Genomic DNA, 12,703 nt, shown 5'->3' with positions numbered 1-12,703 from the left:
CGTGGGTTGCAGAGCTGAGAACAACCTTCTGATCTCCCAAATTCTCAGCACAGCTCTGTAGCCATCGGACCGGGCAGCCTCTCCTGAGCTGAAATTTTCCAGCTGGATTCCAACCCAATGGCAATATTTACGTATGAGCAGGTGCGAAATCTGCTGAGCCGCTTCTGCATTAGGGAAATAAACGGAAAACAGTGTGGCGGCTTTAAGAAAATAAATCCCCAGATCGTTTTGGAGCAAAGAAAACATTCAAACGGCCTCCTTGGCCAGGGAAAGGCTGGGACTGGGAGAAGAACGGGTTTGCTGGGGTGGTGGCCAGCACAGGAAAATTCCACGACGGGCCTTGTTTGGTTGCAGCAACGAACTTTAATTTCACAGAAGCATCGGGACGCAGGGCTGGAAGGGGCCGTCCAACCCCGACCTGCGCTCCCTAGACCAGAGGCATTGCGTCGGGTTGGATCGGGGCTGCAGACTGGGCTCGCTTGCTGGATCCAGCGTGCGGGGCCGATGCAGCCCACGCTTCATGCAGCAGGTAGCCACTCCGACCCCGGTGAGTAGCACCGCAGCCCAGGTGCGAGGGCTCTGCGGGACCCCTGCCCTCCACCAACGGTGCCTGGGGTTGCCAACTCTGGTTGAACCTATTCTGGGAGGTTGCCACCGTGCCCACAATACACAACGTGGATATGCCCGTGTGCTTACGTGTGTATCTGTTACGGATTACAGCGCACAGATTTTACATCAAGAGGGCAAATTTTAAAAACCTACTGGACTTCTGTATAGATCAGATTCAACATATAATATTCATTTTAACCAATGCCCTCTCACTGATCTCCCCGGAGACTCGCATCCCCGGGCAATGGCAACCTTGGCGGATGAAGACCAGCTTGGGAGGGTCGGGTCCCATAACACCTCCGCCTGTCCTCGTGCGCCAGCGGCGCGGGGGGGGGGGGGGGGGGGGGGGGTGTCTCAGCGGGGCAGCAGCTACCGACGACACCTCGAGCGCCGCGCTCCGGGACGCCTGACGCCAGCCGGAGCTGGGGGCTCGGGGGGGCCGTCTTCGGAAGCTCCGCCCCGCGGGCGCGCACGTGGCAGCCCGGCCCAGCCACGCCCCCGGCGGCAACGTCACGGGCCAGCCGCGCAAGCGCAATGGGGCTGGGGGGCGGGGCCCGGCCCGGCCGCGTGTCCCCGCCAAACGGGTCCGGGCAGAACCGCGGCGGCCGCGGGGTTCCGGGCGGCGGAGGCTGGTGAGCGGAGCACCCCGCCCGGCCGCAGGCAGCGCGAGCGGCGGAGCAGGCGGCCCGTCCCGCGGCCCCCGGCCCGGCCCGGCCCGGCCCTGCCGTGCCCAGCGCCCAGGGTAACGCCGCCCCGCCCCCTCCCAGCACCCCTCCCCCACCCAGCACCCCTCCATAGCGCCCCCACCCCCCTCATGGCACCGCTCCCCAACACCCACCATAGCATCCCTCCCCCACCCCTTTATAGCACCCTCCTCCCAGTTCCCCATCCTCCCCCAAGTGCCCCAAGCCAAGTCAGCCCCCTCCCTCGGTGTCTCTTGGGCCTGTCCCGGCTCCCCCCTGGGGTGTTGTGTGTCCCCCCCTCCCCCCCATCTGGGACCCACTTCTGAGCTGGGGGTCGTCCATCTGCCCCAGAGCCCCTGTGGCGCTGGCTGTGGGGAGGAGGGGTGCCGCGAGCGCACTTGTGTCTGTGCTGGTGGGGGGGCAAGGAGATGCCGGTTGCAGACGGACTTTCTCGGACAGGGATGGAAAGGGCACGAGCTGTCCCGGGCAGGGGAAGCTGCGCCGTTTCGGCGGTGCTGGTGTCTGTCGCCTGGGGAGCGGGCGCTGGAGGAGCCTCCTGTACCATGGGCCCGGGGCGCTCGATTGCTGACAGCCCCAGGAGCGCCCGAGTTACAGAAACTTCAGCAGCCCGATGCTGGATGAGGCCCCACAGTCTCCATTCGGTTCCCGGGATACCGCCCCCGGTGGTGTGCTGCCCCTGGGATGGGAGAGACTCGCACTCTCCCTGCTGCCCCTTCCCAGGCGTGCGCCGTCTGCTCTCTTCTCGTCGCTGGTTCCTCTCTTGAACCAAACAAGAAGATCGGTGTTTAGTCCTGATGCTTTTCCCCTCTCTGCTCCGCTCCTGTTTTTTGACAACTACAGCGTAGTAACAGTTTACTGCCTGGCATGCCTTCAGCTGTGGGCTCAGTTCTGCTCTGGCAGGGAGGCAAGCTGTGTCTCAGCCTTTCGTTCATACAGTAGATCAGATATTACTTACTGGTACCAGCAGCGTGCTGGGTGTCTTGCATGCCAAGATGCAGGGGAGGTCCTGTCTAGAGGTGCTCAGGCCTGAGGTAGAAAAGATGCGTGCGCTCCAGCTTCTTTATTTTCCCTAATGATTATAATAAGAGATGTTGCATGACCTAAATAGATCAGTCATGAGCTTCTAGCAAATTCAGTTAATACCTTTCAGATACTGCTTATGAAGATCTTGGTATAAGGGAAGATCCCTAAAATGTTCATGTTTAGACTCCATTGCTGGGCTTGCTTTGAACAGCAGCGTTTCGAAATTGTCCGCCAAGCACGTGTGATGTCCCAGACTGACGTTCATGATTGCAAAGCTCCTGTGCCTGAAGTCCCACGGCTGATCTGAACTAGCTCCATGAGGTCCCTGTCTTACTAGGACATTTCCCTGAGCAGATAGGGCAAAGTCACTAGGGCCATGAGTGGGCATTGGGGGTCTGCTTTTGCTGAGTTTATCCCAGAGTGGCCCCCAGAAGTCATATAATCCTGTGCCAAAGGCTTTTCCCTTTGTTCTTCAAGTTTGATCAAGAGCACTGAGGCCTCAGCACTCCCAGCCCCCAGCCTGGCACAGAAGATATGGCTGCTTTGCATCTTGCAGGATTAAATCTGTTAACATAACTGATTTATTTTGGCTTTGTGCTTACCATTATGTCCAGGCCAAACCAGCTGTTTTGGTGACTTAGGACCCTGTAGAAATTAACTACAAGGCAAAAAATCTAATGTACAAAGAGAGGGAGAAATTGGGAAGGAAGAAACCCCCTTCTTATATCATCATTTTTATGGAAAGCAATGATCTGAACTACCACAGCACCCTCAAGCCCCATCAGATGGCTCCCCATTGCACTTGCAGCGCTGGCCCACAGAGCTTTAAACCAAAAAAAGATAAGAGCATACCAGTGTGGCCAGGAGGGGATGAAGGTAAAGACAGCAGGGGCAGGTTGGGTGGACTGGTTTATCATAAGGTAAATAGCCAGGACAATGATGCTACTAGTTTCTGCTGGCAGCCTGCCTGCCCGTTGTGCTATGGGAATGTTTGTCAGTAGTACCAATTTATTTTCATCTGAAGCACCTACTCCTAATCCGAGTAGGATTATTGTTAACAAACTGGAAATCCATGTGCAGTTATTTCAGGGCTTTGTGGTTAAATGGGAAGGAACTGCACAGTCTTGCTGGGTTGGTTGGAAGGCTATGGCGTGTCTCATGCCTGCTCTTCTGAATATGGCATCTGATGCAAGAGAGATTCTGGTCCTGCTGCTGAGTGCAAGGGAGCAGGGCTTTCCTTTGCTCTGCGCCCTGTGCATTGGGAGCAGATGAAGGCACTTTGGTGACTTGAAGCCCTGCAATGAGGCACCGATACAAGCTTCAAAACAAGTCCAGAGTCCTCACCTCCTAACCCAGTGAAGGAAGGGAGTTGCATATCTTGCTCATTGGAGGTTACCTCATCGCAGAGCAGTGGGTTCTGCGAGTGAACAGGCTCATGACTCACCAAGTTCAGCTCTTGAGCAGCTTTGACAAACCTGTGCTTCAGGGGCCAAGTGTTTGCACTGATGTCGTGCAGTGGGAGTTACCCTGGCATGTAATAACGGGACAAGTGTGGTGTGTGGTGTTGGGGGAAGCAGTGTTATCTACACCTGCAAAGCAGGATTTGTGCTCTCCTCCTGCTGAATTGCTGTGCATCGGAGGAGCTGTGCCTCATCTTACCTGTCTGGGAAATGGGGCAATGCTTGCATGCCTATTGAGTGCTGAGTGTGCTTAAGTGAAAGGAACTATGGAAGTGCTTATTAGTTCCCCAGTGTGTTTCCCTTGCAGACTTGCAGTGCAAAGGAAAGATGTTTTCCTACTTCTGGTTTGCAAAACCAATGGTAGGCAAAGGAAAACCATCAGGTTAAGTTGGATGCTTGAGAAAGCAGAACTAATTGCCTAAAATGCTAGCACCTAAGCATTTTATCTCTGAAACTATCAATATTTTTAGCATCTAAATATGCTGTGTGCTGCTTTGTACCTTGCTGAGTTTGGGGGAGTGAGTGGGGACATCAGTCTTCCTCTTGCTCGTGATTTCTAGTCGGACTTTCTGGTGTGCATTGATTCTCTTCCCGTTGTGCTTTGGATAGTGCTGATCACGTATGTCCCAGCAAATAACAATGCACTGCAATGTTTGGGTTGCCAGCACTGCAGCTGGCTGTCTCTTCAGCTTGGAAATATTTGTCACTGCGACTGACTTTGTTAAATATCTTGGAGACTGTTCCTTTGGGTTCTGAGCTTTGTAAAAGCCCTTAAAAAAACCCAAAAAAACAACATCCCCCCCCCAATCCTAAATTTCAAGCTGGATTTGGCTTGGCAGTATCAATGCAACTAAAGCTCCTGCTTTAAAAGCCAGGTATAAAAAAATCAGCTGGCATGGCTGGGTTAAATATTGGCAGGACAGGACTGCCCTGCAGAATGGGACCTTATCCTCAGTCAAGGCTGTCCAGCTTTTGAGGGGCTTGGGGCTGCAGACCCCCCAGCCGCACAGTGTGTGTGACATGCACTCCCTGGGTGCTGTGGCATGCTGTGCCGTGCCATGCCTTGCTAACAGCCCTCCCCACACAGTGCACAGCCCCTGGACAGGGTGCCACACAAGGCTCCTCCTTCCCTGCTGCATGACAGGGGACTCCTGCTGCCCTGCCCTGGTGTAAATGTTGTGTGGGATCTCCAAGTCCCCCAAGTCCTCTGCCTACTGGCACCCTCAACCCCAGGACCATGCTGCAGTGGTGGGGGCAGACAGCGGAAGCTGGAGGAGGGATGTGGAGCCACGGACTCTGGTGGCAGCAGCAAGAGAGCAAAGGGGTGAGCAGTGCCCAAAACAGGAGCTTGGGGGCCACGTGCAGCCTGGGAATGGCAGATCTGCCTTGTGGACCTGCCTTTGTCTGATTTGTACGTAATATTTCACAAAAGGAGACACTCAGACTTCTTATTAACGTTTACCAGATTTCTTTACTCCTGAGGCTGGGGGAAGCTGGCTGGGGATGTGTTTGATTCGCTGTGTTATGCACATACCTCTTTAAGAGCGTGCTTCTCTGTGGACTGTCTTGTAGCTGATTCAACCACGAAGTCAGATGACTGTGCTTACGAGCCCCCCATCATTGCCATCCTACTATGCTTGGGATTCAGCGAAAACAGGATTATAACTTCACTGCAACAGGAGACACCAGCGTGGGGGCTGGGGAGACTCGGACAAGCACTTCTTTTAGAAACCAGGGCCGGAGAAGACCTGTTAGATTCCATCTCGTTCACCCTCTGCCCGTGGCAGGCTTGTTTCTGGAGTGTATTTTCCAGTGCTGTGTCCAGTCTTCTTTCCTTGGAAGACTAAATCAGAGTCTGATTTCTAGATATTGAATCCTAACTTTACCTCTGCTTACATTCATCCCACTTGTTCTTAATTGTACCTGCTTGGACCATCCTAAAAAAACTCCTTTCCTACCAGTCTGAGGGCATTTTCTCAGCCAGCCCTGCGCCCTGTGTGGCCCGGCACGCAAAATACTTGCGAATAGTTCATTGAGTTTGGATGAACAAGCAGTGTATATTTAGATCTGCAAATCCGTTCTCAGAACAGGGTTCCATATCCTTAGATGTATTTCACTGCTTTTCTCCCAACCCGATCAAAACCCATAGGAGTTGGGTACCTTTGGAGGACCTTAATTGGTGTAGGTTTGAAATGTTGTTTTTATACGGAGTCTCCTGGTTCAATAATGGATCACAGCAGAGCTGTATGTAAAGACAATGTCTAATCTCAGCTCTGTGACACAGCGGGATTGTGGTTTTGATGGTCAGTACTATAAAAAGCAATGCTGGACCAGTGAACAGATTTGTTTAAGTGTTTTATTTCCCCCTCTGGCTGTCTGAAAGTTTTATGGTTGAGCTGTTTGGCCATCAATTACTCTTTAAGAGGGCTGGTAACTGCATGAAAATATCCATTCTGAACAGGACGATTCCTGAATCAGAAATACAGAGCATATGAGAGGCAGTGCCTAATGGGTTGGTTAAATCTCTCATGGCCTGTTTGGCAGAGGTGCGGAGGGCTGGTAAGTCTCAGGGGAGGCCAGTGGGAACTGTCAATGCTCAGCTCTTTTGAAAACCGGGCCGCTAGGGTTTCCAGCGTAAGCCTTCATTTAAGCAGGTGCAGTTGTTCCAATGCAGGTAGCCAGGTAGAGAGAGGTGTGTGTATGTGTGTGTGGTAGGTAAGTGCCTCTCACAGTTGGCCAAAGCAGGAGAAAGATTCTACCACGACACACTTGGCAGCTACAGAGCATTATGGAAATTAAAATGCCATTAAGAAACAGCATTTCAGTTGTATCAGGCATAATTCACAGGTTGTGTGGTGTGTTTGAAGGCTGGAGCAGAGTACAAATGTATGAGCACATCTGGACCACGAGAAGAGCTTTGCCCGCGCTTGGGAACATGAGAGCCAAAATTGCATAAGCTGCCTTTGGAGGGGTTTGGATGAAAAGTAGTTCACAATGTTTTTACAGAGTGTGTGTGTGTGAGTGTGTGTGTGCGTGTTCTTTGTATCATGCTCTAACATATTTGAAAAAAGGTGTAATTCTGTAAATGTTCTCTTACCAGGACAGCCCTATGAGTTACTAGAAACTCAATCGTATGCAAGACTTTAGGGTGAAACCGGATGGTTCAAAATTCTGCCTGCTTTTCATAGAACTGACAGCAGTTTCCCCAGGGGGTGGGAGTGCCCTGGGCCAGTTGTGCCTCCACCCTTAAGTGATGTGGTTCCCGTGTGCTGTTGTGACTGGCTATCATCCGTCACCCCAGAGGTAGCAATTTATAGTTTGTATAGTGTTCTGGTACCCCTTTGGGCTCATCTTGCCCATGCTACTTTGTGGGTATGAAATGTGCTAAGTACATTGCTGAAGTAAAGCTTGAAAATTAGTCACTAAACACTTATGCTTTGTTTGCAGTACTAAGCATTGCACTCTCGTAATTCATTTTTAACATAATGCAGCACAGGTTGAAACTTAAATACTCTCTATTATTTAGCAATTACTTTGCCTCAAGAGGTTTGAGTCCTAAGGCTAACTTGATGCGAGAGATGCAAACCTTTTCAGAAGCAGAATGAGAAAATAAACTGAAGGGTAAAGTCATACTCTGATGTTTGCTGGGTGCTGGTGACTGGCAGGACCTCGGAGGCAGTCACTCAGCTCAGTGCATGTTCAGAGACCACTTCCCTTTTTCATATTGTTTTGAGGTTTGACTTGGAGACTTGTTGGGGCCCGATTGTTCTGAAATTTCTCACGCTGTTAGTCTGAAATTAGGTGAGATTTTTTCATTCCAGTTCAAAGAGAGAGGAAAAGCTAGCTATGGTGACTGTGACTTTAAAAATAATTTTTACCAAAAAAAAGATAAACAGGAGCTAATTTCAGTTTTAAAAGGGATCAAAGCTGTTTGCTGAAGCAAGACTGCCAAAAATGCCACAACGCTACTTATGCGTCTCACATTGCACATGTTTTTTTGAGTCACTGTCTGTGGTTAACAAAAAAAACCTTTTTTTTTTTTCTTTTCCTTCCTTTTCCCCAGTGTCTGGCAACTTCACTGGAGGAGATAATGCAGCTTGTATGTCTCGGGGCACAGCCTTTGCTGGGAATATGGATACTGATGGGGTTTTGGTAATAGGAGCAGGGTTGGTTTCATGCCTCATGGCTTCGTGGTACTTTCTGACTGCAGGATTTTGTCCTTGCTTAGGGAAAACCATTTTAAGACTTGAGCACACTGGCAGAGCTCAGCAAATATAATAAAGGCTTTGGGTCACTTCAGGCTCATTCTCTTCATGTCCGCTAAGCCTGGCTTTCCACATTGGCTGTTTTCAATTCCATGCAATAGTTTAACCAGTGTCCTGCATCAGACAGGTAAATATGGTTTAGGAAGGCAGAGAGATCCTATCAACCAGAGCAAATCGTGGCACAAGGTGGGAGCCTCGTGGAAAGACTTATTTCCTTCTAGATCTGCTCTGTTTGGAAGGAGGCCACTCGAGTGGCTTGCCCTGCTGTTAGCTATTCTGATAAGGCTTATTAGGTAACAAGCAGGGTTCACTCAGCACAGGTGTTCGACTGGCAAAGACACTGAAGTCTCTCCTGCCTTGCCTCGGGATTGCATCATGAATGTTTCATTCCGGCAGGCTGGCGATGCAAGGCTGTGGAGGCCAGGTGATTGGGGGGGTGGAAAGAGGAAGGAACCTCAATATCCCGCTCAGCGACTAAGGTAAGGTCCAGATCGAATGCAGGGTTTGGGGTTTAGGGCTCCGATGGGCTGGGCTACAGCACTGCAGCGTGCACAGGCTCCCCTGGGAAAGGACTTCGCAGGGCAGGGCAGGGCCATGTTACCTCCCCAGGGCGATTCCTTCCCCGTGACTGTACATTGTGATAATGGAGAACACAAATATTGCACTCCTGCAGCTCTGTTCCTTAACTGGTGCAATCGATTCCTCTGAGCGCGTTGCCAGTGAAGCCGCAGGGCAGCTGCCAGGAGGATCCCGTTTCAGAATTAAAATAATTTTTGTTAATATTCAATGCTCTCTCTTAACGCGTGGCAGTTGTCTCCGATGCTGATGTTCCGTTACTTTAAAGGTACATTCGCATTTTAGTCCCTTCCTGTCTGAAGCCAAGCCAACCCTTTGCTCACACTTGGAGCCTTGTAGCACCACTGCTGTTATAGCGGGGTTGGGGTTGAGGGACAGAGAGATGAAGCGACTTCAAGGTTATAAATTTATAACAGAAAAGGGAGTATAACCCTAATGGCCTGCCTTCCAGCCCCCTGCTTCTGCCCCTAACCTGTGCTTCCTGCTATCCGGGAAGGTCACTCAGTTCATCTGGGGGAGGGTGCATGTCATTATTAGATCCAGCCTTTTGAAACATTTCTTTGGAAATATTGTTTGGGATTTTGCAAAGGCCAGCAGCCTAGGACTGCCTTCAAGATCAATGTGTACATGTTTAACTGTGGCAGGGCTGTGGAAAACCACAAACTACCCCCTGTCCCTTCTTTTTTCTAACCCAGTGAAATTCAGATTCTTAAGGGGTTTTGGTCTCACTTCATTTTTCTTTACATCTTTACAGCATCTATTCTGAGCCTGAGAAAACTCTTAGGTGTTTGGTTGCAGAACTAGTGTGCTGGGTGCAGGCACTGCCAGGTCCTTCCTAATGCTCCATGGGTTTTGTGCTGGCAAGATGCTTATTTCACTGTAATACTTGGCTCATTACACTCTGGAAGCTGCAAAATCAATTGCCTCAAATGTATTTAACTTCACATGTTTGTTCATTTATCCTATGGTTTGCATTTTTAATTCTCTCTCTCCCTTTCTTGCATATATTTTCCTGTTGTAGCCTAAGATATTATAGAGCAGAGACTTTGCAAAGTTGTATTTGCATTTGCTGTTGCTCACAGTGAGTTCATTAGTACTGAGATTTTTAAAATGTCTTTTGTCATATAAATGGTAAATGCAAGTGGTAGCTTGAAATGGTCTTAAACCACTAGGGTTACTGGTGAGGTGTGTATGTTCATGTGCATATACAGTTTAATTCTGTGGTGGTGCTTTGAAGGTTTCAGAAATAGCTCCCTCCTTCAGAAAGCTTGGCTGGCATGAAATGTGCCTTATAAATGACCCCAAAGCTCACTTTTTTTTGCTTTAGACCTGCAAGACACAGACAGATCGGTCCAGTTCATACTCTGAAATGCACACTCCCATACAGAGAGAACATAGCTTCAGTGCCTCGGGAAAGGACACAGTTTAGCTCTGTTTCAGATGATATTTATATGCATGCCTTCTGCTCCATCCTTTAGAAAGACGCTCCTCTTCACTGTGAACTTTCATAGTGCATTAATGAAAGACTTACCTGTTTGCACACAGTTTGTGTTAGGATTGGCTTGCTGGTAGGGTTCGCCCAATGGCAGCAAGTTCCTATTGCAAGCCGAGTATTAATGGCTCGTTTTCCCAATGGATCAAGAAGGACAAATAAGTTGGGATTTGTATCTTTAAAGCACTTTGTGCCCGACACTAGGAGCTGTTGCAGATACAATCATGTCTTTGCCTAACTTTTCGATACCTTCAAGCCATAGTATAGGTGTCCTGCTGGCAAAATATATATGGATATAACGAAGTTGTATCCTTTTTTATATGGATATAACAATGTTCCAGTTGGTATGAACCATAAGTGGCAACAGCACTCTTACCTTGATGCAAGAAGGCTTTTCCAGTCTGGCTAAGCCAGTGCATTTTGTCTACTTGAGGCCTGGCCTGGTTACAGTGCATTGTGGTATATTTTTGTGGTATTCTGGCACTCACCCTTGTGCCCTGTAAGACCAGACTGTGGCTTTTAACCATTTGAGAATTCAGCTATATTTAACTTTGCCATGATCGTGGCTGAGTCACTGGGGTTTTTCACTTCCTGGGTTTGCTTTTAATTTCAGTGTGCCTGCAGTATTATTTTTAGATGCCTAACTATAGGTAGGTATGCGGGAATCAGATAAGCATGTTTTCTCATGCAAAGGGAGTTGCTTTTGAGCCTGGTTATTACCAAAGACAATCCTGTCCCTTCTCCCAGGCACTGGTGGCGCACACCTATGGAAGGATGATTGTCTTGTATGCCTTGGCTTTACCTAGGTAGGCTAAAAAGAAAGTTTTTATGTACTCTAGTGCTTTCCTATATTCCTGCAGGTGGTTCTTACCTCAAATTGAAACAGCTGACTACTTGAATCTGGGGAACGACCGTATGATTAATAAACTCGGAAGGCAGATGGCACTTAGGAACATCTGATTCATACAAATTGTCTTTCAGCTCCTATTCAGAGATTAACAGCTACTAAACCTGTCTGTGTTCGGAGCTGATTGCCTCGGCTCCTCATTTAAATGGCTGTGGCAGGATATGATTACAGCTGAAGTTGACATCTCTTCTGCGCAGGTAGATACCCGGTCTAGATAGATGAATGGAGGCATTTAAATTTAGTGATAGACGTAGGTGTTCCTCGTGTGATCTAAGGCTTCCACTTTTCTCAGTGTTTGCAGTATTGTTTGTGCAGGGATCAAGCTGCTTATGCTTCAGAGCTACGCATGCCTCGGTATAACCGTAATTTTGCATTGAAGCATGGGGAACACTACAGCTTTGATAGCCATATCCCAAGTTTTGAACATCAAGCCTGTATTGAAGTACTGCTAAATTTATTGTATTATGCCTATAATTTGTAGTGAGGAGAACAGGGGGAAAGCCTTAGCTTTAGCTACTAGTATTTTGAACTGTCACAACTTAAACTTGGTACAGGATCAAGTGATGAGCCTAGCGGAGAAACGGGCGGTGCCTAGAGAAGGTTTAGGTCTCACTGAGCCCATCTTCTGCCCGTTGAATATTTATGAACAATAAATACATCTGTACGCAAGCCTCTTCACCACCTAGAATATTTATGATATAATACTTTGAGCCTGATCCTACTCGAATCCTGTAAGAAACAGACTTTTGCAGCTGGGCTGGGCACTGTGAATGCCATCAGGTTGGGAGGACAAGGTTCTTTGGGTAAATCTGATATCTTTTATTCGACCAGCTCAGATACTTGGAAAAATTCTTCTTTGCAAGCTTTCCAGTACAAATACCCTTTGTCAGGCTGAGGAAGTGTCTGCAGTTGGTCTATGCTCTTTCTGGATGGAATGAATGGTAAAGAAATCAGGTTGGGAGTCTACGTGCCCCCTTTTAACACTGAAGGGAACATTTGAGTGGGCTTGAGGTGAAGGTAAGCCTTTTGGTCTGCTGTTGCTACTTAGGCTTACCCTCAGTCATAAGAGACAAAGTGCAGGCTACATTTTTTTTTTTTTTTTAATCCTAGGCAAAAGAGAACAAATTCCTTGGGCTAGGATTGAACAGGTGTCTGCTTAAACAAGTGACCTGTTCTCTTGGGCAAGCAGGAAGCCACCCCCCAGCTGCTGCTGGAGCGCACCTGTTCTTCACTGCTGGTTTCATAATCAGTCACTTTTATTTTGAGACAAAAATGTTTATTGAGCACTTTCAGGCACCTGATCTGTAACACTGACTTGCATCATTAGGCTTGTCCACTTGAGACTGGGGCTGCTGTCTGCTCCTGGCTTGTTTTCTTTGGCTATAACATTGCATCCTTGTCTTCTATAGTGGTCTCCCTTTTAGCATCGCTTGAGAAATGTCTTGAGCCCTTACAATACACATGCACTTCCCTTGTCTGGAGAAGCAGGGGGTTATGGTCAGGCAAGAAATAAATATGAGGCTTTGTTCTTTTTTTCTTGCAATGATTGTGCCAAAAGTTAGATTATACCCCTGCTTTATACCCCCTATATACCTAGCTAAGATTATATCCCCTGTATAACTTGCTACGGTTGCCCAGTTGTCTGAGTCTTTTGCAAATGAGCTGAA

General features: G+C 48.7%; 1 protein-coding gene across 1 annotated transcript in view; it reads left to right on the top strand.

The window, feature by feature from the left end:
- Positions 1–1,194: 1,194 nt before the first annotated feature.
- OTUD7B (OTU deubiquitinase 7B) overlaps positions 1,195–12,703 on the top strand; it is a 59,630-nt gene continuing 48,121 nt past the window's right edge. The window contains exon 1 of the mRNA XM_059718609.1: positions 1,195–1,351. The gene's annotated coding sequence lies outside the window, so the exon portion shown is untranslated. The remainder of the gene's footprint in view (positions 1,352–12,703) is intronic.

Source organism: Alligator mississippiensis, chromosome 15 (assembly GCF_030867095.1).
Source record: "Alligator mississippiensis isolate rAllMis1 chromosome 15, rAllMis1, whole genome shotgun sequence".
In the NCBI taxonomy this organism is placed as follows: Eukaryota; Metazoa; Chordata; order Crocodylia; family Alligatoridae; genus Alligator; species Alligator mississippiensis.
The sequence above is the reverse complement of the archived record's forward strand: the minus strand, read 5'-3'. Positions and strand labels throughout refer to the sequence as shown.